At 34.8% G+C, this 16,553-nt stretch overlaps 1 long non-coding RNA gene and 1 pseudogene across 2 annotated transcripts; one reads left to right on the top strand and one right to left on the bottom strand.

The window, feature by feature from the left end:
- Positions 1-305: 305 nt before the first annotated feature.
- On the top strand, positions 306-4,769 carry LOC143619278 (sulfhydryl oxidase 2-like; annotated as a pseudogene). The gene is made up of 13 exons (XR_013151159.1): positions 306-336; positions 1,556-1,697; positions 2,431-2,455; positions 2,535-2,627; positions 2,733-2,914; positions 3,011-3,095; positions 3,168-3,235; positions 3,319-3,392; positions 3,477-3,633; positions 3,717-3,757; positions 3,830-3,976; positions 4,049-4,474; positions 4,611-4,769. The product of XR_013151159.1 is annotated as a sulfhydryl oxidase 2-like (transcript).
- A 9,292-nt stretch (positions 4,770-14,061) lies between these two features.
- LOC143619734 (uncharacterized) lies at positions 14,062-14,652 on the bottom strand. Its single transcript, XR_013151230.1, has 3 exons — positions 14,505-14,652; positions 14,153-14,418; positions 14,062-14,107 (listed from the first exon to the last, which is right to left on the bottom strand). It is a non-coding gene; the product is annotated as an uncharacterized LOC143619734 (long non-coding RNA).
- Positions 14,653-16,553: the final 1,901 nt, after the last annotated feature.

Below are 16,553 nucleotides of genomic sequence, written 5' to 3'. Positions count from 1 at the left end.
TTCCGGAACCCTAGCCGCTGCCACCACAACCATCTTCATCCGGTAACAGTTCATGTTGGCGGTAACCTTAGCCGGCGCCACCACCGCCGTCATCCTGTTGCCGGAAAAACGAACCGGTCTTCTACACCACCCTGGAGCCGCCAACACCACCGTCTTCCTAATTTCTTCAATTTACAATCTTGAATACAGAATCTTAAAACCCTAAACTCACTTGTTGGAAAAGGTTGAATGTTTGATTAGTTTCAAAATGGTTTATGTTTTGGATATGAAGATGATAATGAGATTTAGATGAAAATTGAATTGTTATGGATGGATATGGAATTTATGTTACTGTTGGTATGATTAAGATGAGGGTGATATGGATATAAGGACATGAGGATGATTACGAATGATGATGATGATGATGATAAGATTATGATGATTATGATTATTATTATTATTATTATTATCGTTTATTAGTATTATTATTATTATTACTACGAGATGATTACAAGAATGCCCTTGGCATCCGTCAGTCAACAACGGTCAACTAACGGAAAGGAGTCAGAAGAACCCGTCGGAGAAACATAGGGAGTCAAAGTTCGCAAATTTTTTTTTCAGTGGCTATTCCATCTCCCGACGATATAAACCAAGGAGGCAAATTGCAGATTTCTCTTTTTGCCAATAACATTTGACCCTGCTTCACCTCTTGATAATGCAAAACCTTATATAACACTTAGATACCACTAAAAATGCTAATATATCAATCAATCATACCCAGTAAAATCCCACCAATAACAAAGCTACCTCTATCCGATTGGATAGAGAGGTGGCTTCCAGGGAGACCCTCAGCTCAAGATAACATTATATGAGAGAAAATAAGGGGCATCAAAGTACAATAGTAATAAAATTGATAATAGCACGTAGTAAAATTAATAATACTAATACATGTATAGATAACCATATAGAACTATATGATAAGAGAAAACATAATGGTATTATGTATCAGCATTCTAATATGTAGTCAGAATTCTAATGGTGTGTGACTAAAAATGCTAATATGTAGTCAGAATTCTAATATTCGATAAGTATGATAAACTTTTAAATAAAACTATGTATACATAAACTTTTTTGAGATTGTCAGTTCGAATCAAAAGCCTACCCTGGTTTTAGTCTTACCATATTTAACACCCAGAGAATTATGCTCTTATGATAACAAAACGACTATCAAGTAACAGTCGACTATATAGTTTTCAGGGTGAACACTCAAGCCAAACTCTGAATTTAACATAATCCCAACTAAAACAACTTGGTCGGGTAAGAATAAGTAACATAACTTTTCAAATTAGAAAGAATGATGGATCCGAAAAAAAGAAATTTCTTAGTTGTAAAAGTATTTTTAGAAAATAAGACAACATATAATGTGTGAATATTTTTTCTTCCGAAACTCCATTCACTTGTAGTCTTCCCCTTTTCAACCGGAAACAAAACTCACCTGTCGCCGGCGGTTCATTATTATTTAACCTTTTGCTTCCCTTGAGCTTCTTTTCATTATTATTATTATCAACCGTAGTAGTATTGCTGATTACTACTCCGGTGGCCGCCGGATCTGGATCAATCATTGATAATCAGCCTGTTGATTTGAACGCCACTAATTTCGATGAGGCTCTCAAGGGTTCATCCGCTACTTACGCCATTGTGGAGTTCTTCGCTCACTGGTAGTAGCCTTTTCAGATTTTTATATCAAATTGTGATAGGGGTTCTATTTGGATCGGTTTTAGGTTATAACCAAACCATATATCGAAACTTTGGTTTAGGAGTTTTTGAAAACTGTTCAGTTCGGTTTCGGTTGAAAAAAGTTTTTGAATTTTTGAAAGGTGTTTAATTCTGTTCGGATCGGTTTTAACCTGGGTTTTAACCTAAAACCGAAACTTTGGTTTTTTAAAACTGTTCAGGTTTTTTGGTTGTCAGTTGAGCTTGAAAGTATTGAGTCTAAATCATTTTGTTAATTAATAACTAATTGATTATTAAACATTTTGGGAGTTACAGTTTTATTAAATTCTTATAAATTACTTCAAAATAAAATGTGAAAATCTGTACATTCGGTTTGGTTTTTTTCGTTTTCTGTTACATGCAAAACCGAACCGTAAGTTCGATTTCTACAAAAACATTAAACCAAACCGTCAACTTTTGTTTGGGTTTCGGATGGATTTTTTTTGGCTTCATGGACACCCCGAACTCGATTGCATGTGTATGGGATTTAAGAACAAAGATAAAGAACAATACAATTGTAGAGATTTGTAGGCTGTCTACACCTTAAAAGGAAATGCATCTTACTTTATGTGGCTAAAAGCTTCTATTTTTTAGATCTATACAATTCAGCTCATGTTGGGTTCTCAAATATCCATATGACTGTATAAATCTAATTTTAGTTAATATTACACGTTGCAGGTGTCCAGCGTGCAGAAATTATAAGGTACTTGTATTTTTCATTCACAAGGGCAACATGTATTTATTGAGCCGCTTATCGTTGTAGCTTTATATTATTTTTGCAGCCCCAGTATGAAAAGGTTGCTAGGCTTTTTAATGGAGCCAATGCTGTTCATCCAGGGACTTTATTTATGACACGGGTAGATTGTGCGAATAAGGTAACATTACTAACTTTTTTTTTCATCCTTTCTTTTGAATGTGACATTCTTATTGTTTTATGGGTTAGCAACCAATTCATCTTTTAATCATGTTTGGCAGCACAGGTAAATACTAAGCTCTGCGATCAGTTCTCTGTTAGTTTCTACCCGGCACTGTATTGGGGCCCACCTTCTAAGTTCGTTGGTGGTGGATGGGATGGAAAAGATGAAAAAAGTGACATTCGTCCTATTGATGATGGAAGAACCGCTGAGCTTTTGCTTAAATGGATTAATAAACAATTAGGAAGGTATGATTATTTGAGATAAATATATTTAATTAAAATGGGAATTAAAGGTTATTAATTGATTCATCTGCATGATTTTGTATTTTGTTTATAATATAGCTCATATAACCTTGAAGACAAGAAATCTGAAGACGAGAAATTTGAAGATGATCACCTTCGTTCAAACGTCTCAGACCCTGGACAGGTTTGTTGAAGAACTATTTGCAATCTGAAGTTACATTTTGTAGAAGTTATTAACTTTTTTTTTGTGAGGTAGATTGCAGAGGCTGTATATGATGTTGAGAGGCTACATACGTTGCCTTTGACATCATTCTAGATAACAAGGTGAATGCATGTTTGTTGCTGTTTATGATTGTTATTGCATTTGACTGCGTTGACTTGCTAATTATATTTATATCTGTTGACAGATGATTAAAACAGATACTAGAAGTACACTTATAAAGTTCATGGAACTAATGGTGTCTCATCATCCTTCCAAAAGGTTCATTCCAAAGAAAACAAAAACACTTTTAAATAATCATTTCTTGCTATATTCTTAATTTAATTTAAAGTCTGGATATTTTAGGTGTCGGAGAGGAACTGCTGATATACTAGTCAATTTTGATGATTTATACCCTTCAACTACGCGTCCGACAAACAAAAATCTATCTGCAAATAGCACGGGACAAGGTCTTGTTGGTAAATTTGACATTTGTGGAAAAGAAGTCCCTCGGGGAAATTGGGTATGTTTCACCTTTCTTTAATTCTTGAATGTATTTTTGTACTTTTCTCATACTTTGATATTTTTTTGTGCTTTTATATGTAGATGTTTTGTCGTGGCAGCAGGAATGATACCCGAGGCTTCAGGTATATTATTCTATGTACAACATTTTATAAGAAACAAAGAAAAAGAATATTAACTAACTTGGTGATTAACAGTTGCGGTTTATGGGTTCTGTTGCATTCACTCTCGGTGAGAGTGGAAGATGGAGAAAGTCAAATGGTGTTTACAACCACGTGCGATTTTATCCACCAGTTCTTCATATGTAATGAGTGCAGTAAACATTTCTACAATATGTGTTCGAGGTAAAGCCAAATCCATTTAAAAAAAAAAAATTCTAAACCTTCGTTTACAGTTATTTTTTTTTAATATTACAGGGTGTCTACACCATTTCGCAGCACACGTGAGTATGCACTCTGGTTATGGGCTGCACATAATGAAGTCAACATGAGACTAAAGGAAACTGAACAATCTCTTAAAACCAGTGACCCCAAATTCCCTAAAACAATCTGGCCCACAAAACCCCTTTGTCCAGCTTGCTACAACAACCTTAATCAAACCGAAGAAAGCAGTTCAATTGATTGGAACGATGATGAGGTGTTCAGGTTCTTAAACAGTTACTATGGAATCATGCTGGGAGACAAAGAGCAGATTCAGAGCATAAACAATGGAGTTTCAGTACAAGTGTTACAATCAGCAAATGCACTTGTGGTCCCTGTGGGAGCCGCAGTGGCAATCCCGGCGGCCAGCTGTTTGTTCGGTGCGCTTGCTTGGTTTTGGCGGTCACGACAGAAGAACCGGAAGTACTTTCATAAACCCCAACCTTTAAAGATTGTGTAATTATTATTATTATTAGGTGAAAGTTGAACCTATGAAAGAAGTATTAAGCAGCATTGTTTTTATTTTCTTTTTAATAATTTTCTTTGGGAAAAACTTCAGGCCGAGAAGAAGCTGAAGCTGATGAGTCCGGGATTGTTTGTGTGCAAAAGCGAGTTGAGGTTCCATTTTAATTTCTTATTTCACATACATTACATGTATACAGTTAATGATTCTGGAATAGTTAAAAGATTTTAATATATTGACGATTTAAATTGTATATTTTTTTCTGGTTTTTGTATATTTGCTCATTTATATTGAATGTATTAGAACATATACACAGTCAATTAATTACATAACAGCTTAATATAGTTTGAAAAATTAATTGCATGGATTCATGTCGTTTATACTTTGGTTTTCAAGTTTAAAAAAAGTAAAGGTCTATACCAATAGGTTGCCAAAATGTAACACAATCACAATGTGTGACATGTTCAAAATAGCCATATCCATTTGAAATAAAAAATACAAACTTAAAACTAAAAATACAAAAATATTATACATGGAGTACTGACCCCACATAAAAAGGTGCCCAACCACCCCCACACAACTGTGTGTATTTAGGCTAAGACTCGAATATTTATTTGGTGTTTTATTGACTTTCATTTGATCCAACTAGCTTTCCCACGCATGGCGGTTTTTGAGGATCATTAAAACTATTAGGGTGGGAGCGAGTAAAATATTATGGTAAGTAAAAAATTGGCTTGAATCGGCGGAAGTGCCCTGAATCTGCTGATGGAAGTATAAGTATAATGACCGAAGCTCTAAATAACGCCACAATTTCGTTAGCCAATAACATCATACCTGTACGACTGTTACCAATGAAGTTAGCAGGTTTTGATATAGTTATAGGTATGGACTGGTTATCGACTAATCAGGCCCGTATCTTATGCAATGATAGAGCCACTGATATCCGAACATCTAACAATAAAACCATTCGTATTATCGGAGACAAAAAAGCAGGTAGAGTAGAGATCATTTCTAAGATAAAAACAAGTCACTGCATAGGTAAAGGATGCTTCGCATTCATGGCCTATGTAACTAAAGAACCCGAACCAAAGAAAATGAAGGAAGTGCTGATCGTGTATGAGTTTCAAGATGTGTTTCCTGACGAATTACCAGGAGCCCCGCCTGATAGAGAAGTAGAATTTAGAATCGACCTCAATCCAGGAACTTCACCTATAGCAAAATCTTCTTATCGTCTAGCACCTACGGGAATGAAGGAGTTGAAGAAGCAGTTAGATGAATTATTAGAAAAAGGATTCATACGTCCGAGTTCATCACCGTGGGGAGCTCCAATTTTGTTTGTAAAGAAGAAGGATGGATCAATGAGGATGTGTATAGATTATAGATAGTTAAATAAGGTTAAAATTAAGAACAAGTATCCGCTACCGAGAATCGACGATTTGTTTGACCAGCTTTAAGGAGCATGTTGTTTTTCCAAGATTGATCTTAGATCGAGTTACCATCAATTGAAAGTGCAAAAGGAAGATATACCTAAAACAACATTTAGAACCCGATACGGACATTATGAGTTCACCGTAATGCCTTTCGGACTCACTAATGCTCCAACAGCTTTTATGGACATGATGAATCGGATTTGCAAACCATACTTAGACAAGTTTGTTATTGTCTTCATTGATGACATTCTTGTTTACTCGAAATCCAAAGACGATCATCAAGCTCACCTTAAGATCATACTTGAAACCTTAAGAAACGAGAAATTGTACGCCAAATTTCTAAGTGTGAGTTTTAGTTGTCCGAAGTTCAATTTCTTGGACATGTTATAAACGAAAAAGGTATTCAAGTAGACCCAACAAAAATAGAGGCCATTACCAAGTGGCAGAAACCCAAGACACCGACTCAAGTCCGAAGTTTTCTAGGACTAACCAGATATTACCGAAGATTTATCCAAGACTTCTCCCAAATAGCTGTTCTATTCACTTCACTCACAAGAAAAGCAACCAAGTTTGAATGGGGACCGGAGCAAGAGGAAGCATTCGAAACACTCAAACGAAAGTTAACCAATGCACCTATCCTGGCCTTGCCAGAAGGGCTAGAGAACTTTACCATTTACTGTGATGCTTCGCACACGGGAATGGGATGTGTTTTGATGCAAGGAAAGAAAGTTATTGCATATGCTTCAAGACAGTTAAAAGTTCATGAAGAGAATTACACCACACACGATCTTGAATTAGGCGCTATAATTTTCGCATTGAAACTATGGCGACAATATTTGTATGGTGTAAAGTTCACGGTATATACTGATCACAAAAGTTTGAAGCATATATTCGATCAAAAAGAATTGAACATGAGGCAAAGACATTGGATGGAAACGCTCAAGGACTACAACTGTGAGATTGTATATCATGAAGGAAAAGCCAACGTTGTAGCTGACACATTGAGTAGAAAAGAACATGAAAAGCCAAAAAGGGTCAGAGCCCTTAGATTGGAACTTAAAGTGAATTTAGCATGTCAGATTAAAGAAGCCCAGAAGTTGGCACTAGAAGAACGGAATGTAAAAGCTGAAAAAGAAAATGGTACAATTGATCAACTGATTAAAGGAAGTGATGAAATACTCAGGCTCGTTACAAGGATTTGGGTACCGATGGTTGGAAATCTGAGAGACAAGATTCTTGAAGAAGCACATAAATCAAAGTACATGATGCATCCGGGAAGTGACAAGATGTATCACAATCTAAAGAATGATTACTGGTGGATAGGTATGAATAGAGGTGGCAATGTGAGTGGGTTGGGTTGGATTTGGGTGATGGGCCAGGATGGGTAAGGGTCAGGATGGGTTTTAAAATAGAGGGTTAGGATGGATATGGGTCAAGATGGGTAAAGTTAACCCATCTTGACCCAAGTAAAGGTTGACATACAAAGGGTTTTATAAACCCCTCAAAAAATATTCAAAAAAACTATTAAAAAAATAATAACTCAAAATATAAATAAAAAAATGCAAAATGTAAAATAACTAAAATGTTTCCCACGTCATCCTTGTTCATTAAAAAAAACGTTTTGTACCGGTTTAGGTTCGAGTTTTCAAGTTCTTTTTTCGGTTCGGTTTTGTTTTTTTTCATTTCGGTCGGTTTCGGTATCTGCTCGGTTTCGATTTCTCGGTTTTTTAGGTTTCAGTGTTGTTTTGTTTTAGTCAGTTTTTTCGGTTTCATTTCGTTTTCTTGTTTCGTTTCGATTCATTTTGTTTTATTTTGGTCGGCTACGTTTCAGTTTTTTTGTTTCATTTTGATAAGCTTTTTGATTGCATTTCGCTTTTTTTGTTTCGTTTTGGTCAGTTTTTCGGTGTCATATCGGTTTTTTTATCGTTTTGGTCGTTTTTCTATTTCGTTTCAGTTTCGTTTCAGTTTTTTTTATTTCGTTTTGGTCGGTTCGGTGTTTTTGATTCGTTTTGGTCCGGTTTTTAAATTGCATTTAGTTTTTTTATGTTTTCTTTTGGTCAGTTTCATTTTCAATTCAGTTTTTTTGTTTCGTTTCGGTCGTTTATCTATTTCGGTTCAGTTTCGTTTCGGTTTTTTTGTTTCGTTTTAGTCGGTTAAGTGTTTTTGTTTTGTTTTGGTCAGCTTTTTAGTTGCATTTTGTTTTTTTTTTGTTTCGTTTTGGTCGTTTTTCTATTTCGGTTCAGTTTCGTTTTGGTTTTTTTTGTTTCTTTTCGGTCGATTTGGTGTTTTTGTTTTGTATTGATCAGCTTTTCAGTTGCACTTCGCTTTTTTTTTTGTTTCATTTTGGTCAGCTTTTCGGTTTCATGTCGGTTTTTTTGTTTCGTTTTGGTCGTTTTTCTATTTCAGTTCGGTTTCGTTTCGGTTTTTTTGTTTCGTTTTGGTCGGTTCGGTGCTTTTGTTTTGTTTTGGTCAACTTTTCAGTTGCATTTCGCTTTTTTTTGTTTCGTTTTGGTCAACTTTTCGGTTTCATATCGGTTTTTTTGTTTCGTTTTGGTCGTTTTTCTATTTCGATTCAGTTTTGTTTCGGTTTGGTCGATTCGGTGTATTTGTTTAGTTTTGGTTAGCTTTTCGGTTGCATTTCGCTTTTTTTGTTTCGTTTTGGTCAGTTTTTTGGTTTCATTCTGTTTTTTTTGTTTCGTTTTGGTCGTTTTTTCTATTTCGGTTCAGTTTCGTTTTTGTTTATTTGTTTCGTTTTAGTCGGCTCGGGGTTTTTGTTTCGTTTTGATCGTTTTTTTGGGTTTCGGATGAGTTTTGTTTCACACGTGATAGTTTGGGTATTTTGAATTAGATAAATTTTGGATAACTTGGATATTTTGTTTTGACCCATTCTAACCTATTAATGAAAGTCACTTGTATATTTTCAACTCATTCTGACCCACTTGAAAAAATTTTATGATCCATCCTAACCCATTTTACTTTTTAAGTTTATCTATCTTGACCCAAAGCAATTCATTTGGGTTGGGTTTGCCACCCTTAGGTATGAAGAAAGATATTGCTTTATATGTAGCTAAATGCCTAACCTGTTCAAAAGTAAAAGCCGTTAGGACTACTTCAACAACCCGAAATCCCGATATGGAAATGGGATTTGATAACTATGGATTTCATCATGAAGTTACCTAAAACTTCTCGCCAAATGATGCAATCTGGGTTATTGTAGATAGACTTACCAAGTCTGCTCACTTCATTCCAATTCAAGAAACGTACAGCATGGATAAATTAGCACACTTATATGTTGAAAACATAGTATCCTTGCATGGTGTGCTGTTATCCATTATATCCGATAGAGATAGCCGTTTTACTTCAAATTTTTGGTCAAGTTTTCAAAAGGCTATGGGGACTCGACTAAACTTAAGTACTGCTTATCATCCCCAAACTGATGGCCAAAGTGAACGTACAATTCAAACATTAGAAGATATGCTTCGTGCCTGTGTAATCGATTTAGGAGGAAGCTGGGCTACCCATCCAAATGGCACCGTTTGAAGCTTTGTATGGACGCAAGTGCAGGACACCTGTGTGTTGATCGAAAACAGGTGATAATCAGTTGTCAGGACCCGAAATTGTTCAAAAGACTACTGATCAAGTTATACAAATCCGGGAACGCTTGAAAGCGGCAAGAGATAGACAAAAGAGCTGTGCGGACATTCGTCGCAAGCCATTGGAATTCAAGGAAGGAGATAAAGTATTGTTAAAAGTATCACCTTGGAAAGGTGTAGTACGGTTTGGAAAGAAAGGGAAATTGAGTCCACGATTTGTTGGACCATTTAAGATACTTGATAGGATCGGACCAGTTGCTTACCAGTTAGAGTTACCTGATGAAATGAAAGGTATTCACGATCTGTTTCATGTATCCAATCTTCGCAAGTGTTTAGCCGACGAAACCCTTGCCATGCCATTAAAAGATGTTAAAGTCAACGAGAAGCTTAAGTTCGTAGAACAACCGATTCAAATAGAAGATAGTATGATCAAGTTTCTCAAGCACAAACGACTCAAGCTCGTGAAAGTCAAATGGGATTCAAGACGAGTACCCGAGTATACGTGGGAGCTCGAGTCAGAAATGAAGAGGAAGTATCCCTATCTGTTCCAATAAATCTCGAGGACGAGATTATTCAAAAGGTGGGGAGGATGTAACACCACGTATTTAACTCTATAAAATTTGAGCCTAATATACTAACTTAGAAAGTATAAGAACCATAAATGAATATTCTGAAAACTTCACCCATCGCGATATGCGACAGGGAAAACATAAGCCCATCGCGTAGCGCGATGGCCTTGCACACAGACCCAGAAATGGGCAGCGTAGCGATACGCTACGGCCTAAACATTAAGGCCATCGCGTATCGCGATGACCATGCTAAGTAACGTGGACACGTGTCCAACCAAGTGTCAACACGTGGCACACTATGACAGACCACGTGTCACGAGCAGATAAGGCGGCGTCTTTTTGCGGCGTCACGATACGTGACGGGTCACAAGGAACCCATCGCGTATCGCGATGGGTCTCCCAGAAACGCCTATAAAAGGGGGAGACGGGTATGAGGCTTTCTCATCTCAAATCCACCTTCATTTTCACATAGTTAGCATAGGGAGGCGTGCCCAATAGCCGTGACGAGCTGACATACTATATTCTCGTAGTTCGTGCAAGGAACGAAGTTATAATCGAGCTAGCAATCATACAATCAAGTAGATCAAGTTCCTGCCTTTTATTATTATCAATCTAAGTACCTGTATAACGTAGGAGTTATGTTTAAGTTATTTGAATTATAGCTTAGACTATCAATCGAGGCTATGGCCTTTAACCTTGATCGTATTTTTATAAACATTCACAATCAAGTTATCATAAACGTTACTTCATGATAAAGTAATGTTAAGTAAAAGATATATTTTGACGGGCATGTAGTAATTGTAAGGGGGATATCACTAGTAGTAAGTTTCTTGCCTAAGGAAAGTAATTCATACAAATCCCAATCAACCAAGGGACCCGTTTACTTACCTGGAGAAACTTACCAACGTTTTAGAACCTATTAAGCCAAAGCATGCTATATCAAACGTCGCATAAAATCAAGTGTTTTTATTCAGAATCAAAGATAAACAATTTCAAGGTTAAGCTTAGCAATCATAGCTTAATCAAGAAACACCATTCAAAACATTCATACAAACCTATTTATGTATAGGTTAAATATCATTCTCAATCAATCAATCAAGGTTTTCAACACCGACGGTACAGGTGAATACGTTAACCTTTTTAATAAGTCAAAACATATTTATACTCGATAAGATGAACGGGTGTTTGTCTTAACGAGTCAATCAAAGTTTACATGAGATTTTGTGATCTCTAAAACGTTATAATAATAGTAGAGAATAAATCAACTCAGACCGAATACGCATGTGTCTGGATCCAAACATAACTGTTAAAGCTCAATCAATCAATCAAAGGCAAGGTAGCCGCGGGCTTAAATGGTCATGACCAGTTCTCTGATCAGGGCCGTGTGGCTCGGAGAACACCGTTATGTGTGTAGGGCAGTGGTACATATACCGGAAGTAGAAATGTTTTCGCTGAGTTTGTCAAGAAAACTATATTTGTATTGTAATCGTCATTCAAAATAATTTATTGAGTCATACGTGTTCATCAGCATATAGCTGATGTATTTTTCCAACCCATTGCAGGTAATTAAGCATTAGTTTCAATAGCAAGGATTAGAGTCTTATGAAGATAGTAGCGCATGATGAGATGGCTCCGTTTTTGATATAAAATCCTTGTAATATAAAACTTATGTTTTGTAAACCGATACTTGGGTATTTAATTCCCAAGTAAATTTTCAACTTAAATTAATATTATATTCAAACTAAAGTCTTCCGTTAAAATTAACCCATAAACTCTGATATATTTACAAAACAGGTACCAACTTGTGGTCACACGCCTAGGCCCTAAGTCGTGGTGTGACAAAAGAGATGAACATCAAACAAGTACCTAGTATAGGTGAGAGATTTGTCTCACGGACTCACATTGCAAACAATTTTAAAGCGCATCATCAACCTTTTATTCAAATGCCAATGACCCAAATGCCTAAACATGAAAACAATACAATATCCCAATGATGAAATGTAGGGGTGTGTACGGTTCGGTTCGGTTCGGTTATTACCAATAACCCAACCTAACCGATCGGTTATTGGTTCGGTTAATTTCTAAAAATAACCAGTTTTAAACTTGGGCTAAAATTTTGCTTAAAAATACATGAAATGAATGTTTAAATACATGAAATGAATGCATAACCACATGACATGAAAGTATAATAAATATATAAAATTGAGATATTAGTATATGAAATGTAGATATAAATACATGAAAATGATAGTACTAAACTATTAATACATATAATACATGAAATAGAGGGGGAAAAGGCTTGAAAATATTAAAAAATGAAGAGTTCGGTTCGGTTAATTTCGGTTAATTCGGTTTTCGGTTATATCGGTTCGGTTTCGTCGGTTTTCGGTTCGGTTTCGGTTAACGATTCGGTTATTGCTCACCCCTAATGAAATGTATCTATCCCGAGCTTCTATTTCCAGCCCGGTAAAAGTCAAAACAAATAAAAATACAACATATAAAAACTAAAATCAAATATAATACTAGTAGCAATCAATAGTTGGCTAACCTTAATTTTAATTAAATAAAAAAAGAAAACGAAGAAACACTTAAAAGGACTACTATTACAAGATATTTGCACATTAACAAAAAACAAATTATTAATAGCATGTAGTTTATATTTTACATACTTTTTTTCATTTATTAAAAAATTCCAATATTTGTATAACAAAATTATCAATAATTACATGAAATAAATAATACAATTTTATACATAAAATAACATAATAATTATTCATTTTGTTAGAGGAATTGGCGTTCTCTTGATGTTCTTCAAAACATGAGAAATATGACATGTAATAAACATGAGAAAGCTACTTCAATTCAATGCATGTAATAAACAGTTAGGTATACCTGGTTATATGCAATATGGCTCATTGTATGTTTTCCCAAAAACGGCTTTTTAAAAAATTACAGCTTAGCAATGCATTAGTTTTTGTTTGTAGTCAAATAAGTTATCTTTACTTTTCATAGTCAAGATTGGCATGCTTATGTTTTATTTTTGAAGGCTACTAACATAATTTTGTCCTTATTTCTTGTCTAATTGAAAAAGAAAAAAAAAGATCTGATCTAATTTTGAATCCCAAAGATAACTAAATCACAATACTTCCACCTTTAAAATTAGTCACAATGATCAAACATCAAACTATTAAGAATTAAAACCAAAAGATCACAAAGACTATTAGCATATCATTCCTAATTAGTATGCTTATTTGTTGTAAGTCATAAACCAGCAAACTTAAGTAACATGATCGTGATAGGCATGTACGAAGAGCGAATATAACTTGGAAGAGAAATTTTAATTTGAAATTGAGCCAAAACATAATCACTACCATTTTAGTCAGATAGAGTCCATCATAGGTTGAGTCATTAGTAATTGTTCCTCCAAGAACCATGGAGGTAGTTCTTTCGATCCTCCCTTCAGCCATTGAAATTGCAAAGCAACTTTCAAAAACTTAAATTCGCCGTCTTGTCTCGCCTTTATATGTCATTGTCGGTAACCATTGAAGAAATACGTAATCAAGAAAATAAATAATCATGACGATTGTTAAAGGACAAAGCAACTAAGTAGTCATACCTCTTCACATTATACGTCGAGTTTTAAAAGCTCTTTACAATACACAAGATACTCAACATGGTACATGACTGTCAAATGTTTTATGAAACCTTTCCTTTTAATGATACCAATTGCTACAAAATTAGTCAACAGTAATAGGAAGGATTATCATTTGTCAAATAAACTGGCAAGAACTCCGAGTTCAAATATTACAAAACATTGTGCTTGCAAAACCATGGTAAAATTGTTCCCACTTTTGGCCTGATAAAAAAAATAAAACGCAAATAAGAGGCAGAAGTGAAAGTATGATCACAATTAGTAAAAACAACATAAAATAATTATAACTTAATATTTATAGTTGTGTTCACTCTAGAGAGAAAAATAGTTATAAAACAATGGCAGTTGACTTAACCTATAGTTACATTTTTCCTTCTTTGTTTTGAGTCCCAACCAAAAGCTTTTTAAAACACCGCCTTGTCAAGGCCACCGAGTTCAGCAACGAACAACCTAAAACAGCAGTCATATACTCAAAACTACCAAAAATCGATCTGAAAGTTTCTTTGACCTGTATTCAATTATATGAACCGACCAAAATAAATCCAAAAATACCAGAAACACCCATGTGAAAAATCTGACCTGTTTTTTTTTTTTTTCTCTTTTTTTTTTGTTTCAGTCAGTCCAAATACCGAAAACAGCCTTTGAGACCCCGATTGAAACCTTGTAGCCAATAACATAAAAGAATAAATTAACTCGGAAAGACAACCTTGGATGGTTAACTTTTCACAATCTTGTAATCCCGTTACCTCACACGTTGCAGTTTCTGCCTAAATCCTTTATTTCTGACTTAAGTGCTGTAGCTTGCTACAAGTCAGCATTAGCTTTAGCAAAATCTGGAGCCAAATCCTGAACTTGAACAGTAAGCTTTTGGCGTGTAGCAGTCAACACCTTAATATCAGCATGCACTTTCATAAGCTCGGACCGCATGCCTTTGTCCCCATGAAAATCATGCTCCATTTTGGCTGACTTCTCATACAAGTCCCTCATCCGCATATCCTTCTCCATTAGAAAGTTTCTAGAAAAATGATCGGTTTGTTGCAGCATTATAAATTTATAATATATATGTTTTAAATATCACATTTTGTTATGTACATACATACCAGAAATGTATTATGTTGTAAATCATAAAGACTGAAATCAACTTTTAACCTAATGGGCATCATTATGCAGCATTGCAGCTAATCAGTCATAGGCTATATAAAGAAAACTCTAATTTTAATAACAATATAAAGAGATACCCTGCATTTCATAGACAAATAAACTAAATTCCTGAAACAATTTGTTGCTAAACATTTAGAAAATCATAATAAACAATGTCTATTAAGCATATTAACAGGATTTTATTAGAAAAGAATGACAAAGTGACCCTTTTATCGTTTAAACCTAAAGTATACTACATATGTAACCCGTAAGACAGATTGTAGATGACTAAACTGACCCTAAACAAATTTGACCTGAAACGTCAGTTGACCTGTTTTATATATCTGTAAACCTGGTCAAATTCAGAACTGTGAATCGAAAACGCTAGGTTAAATCGAACTGCTTATTTTTTTTAGCCTTAATATCCATATACACACCATTCAAGAACTCACTCCTAAAACGCGTCGTTTAAGAAAATATTAATATTATAGTCAAACCGAACATAAATTGAAGAATTATAATCAAATGGAACCTTAGAAATTTATTTACAAACTCAAAATATTCCAGTTTAATGCTATGAATTTGAAGCAGAAATCATATTACTCTAAGTGAATATATCGTAGGTTAACTTATTGTACGTTAACATACCTTATTTATCTTTCTTTTATATTTTCTTGCCATTCATCCGTCTTCGAGACCCCTTACATGCATGTGTTCTCCATGTGTAAGTTCTAGTGTCGACTATGCAACGTCATGTAGTATACAAATTCAAAAGCAACATGGGATAAAAGAACATTGTCCAAGTAACTACGCCAACACTTGTAAGCCTTAACCTATGCACTCCATAAATATAACCATCATATAACATGTGGGACGTGTAGAATAAAGTCATGCTCTAAAGCTTACAGTAAGATTCACCTTTACACCATATATGTATGTCTCTATTTTTTTTATCTGTTTGTGTAATCTTTAGTTGTAATTAATTCCAATTTTCAATTATTAAATTGTATATAAGATCCTTACTTTAATAGCTTTGATCACAGATCACTTATAATCATTTTTAAGAACAGGTTTGGTGAACCCCTTTGTATAAACTATCAAGGCTCTTGTTTAAGTTATTCTGACATTTATTCATGATTAATTGAAGAAAACTAAAAAAATGAAACCTTACACTTTGATACAAAAATCAACAGAACCAGCAATTGTTTAACACATAAAGTTATAAACACCAACAGCGATTAGCAAGTCATACAAAATTAGGACTTCACAAACAAAACATTAACACTCTCCAACTAACATTTAAAAAATAAAAACACAAACTAAGTTGATCATCAGCAATTTAACACTCTCCAACTAATATTTCTATCAATTCAAATTACCAATTTTTGATCAACAAATCACTTATGATGCTTTATATAACCTAATCACAAACAAAGCCCTGTAAAGTTAACATCTAACTTTAATCGAATTAGGATTTCAGTAAAATTGAACTGGAAAGGGATTTACTTGTGTATTGGACGGTAGAATAGAAATCCGATTGTTAGCAGATGCGTTTGGGGGGAAGCAACACATGAACCAAAGGATTCAATCGTCATCCATCTTGGAGGAGTAGCGGCTAGGGTTTCTCATCGGAGTTGATTTATCATCGATGATTT

The sequence above is a fragment of the Bidens hawaiensis genome, unplaced genomic scaffold (genome assembly GCF_021521415.1).
Source record: "Bidens hawaiensis isolate Kalapana, Puna unplaced genomic scaffold, B.hawaiensis_p1.1 tig00000296_1, whole genome shotgun sequence".
Classification (NCBI taxonomy): domain Eukaryota; kingdom Viridiplantae; phylum Streptophyta; class Magnoliopsida; order Asterales; family Asteraceae; genus Bidens; species Bidens hawaiensis.
The sequence above is the reverse complement of the archived record's forward strand: the minus strand, read 5'-3'. Positions and strand labels throughout refer to the sequence as shown.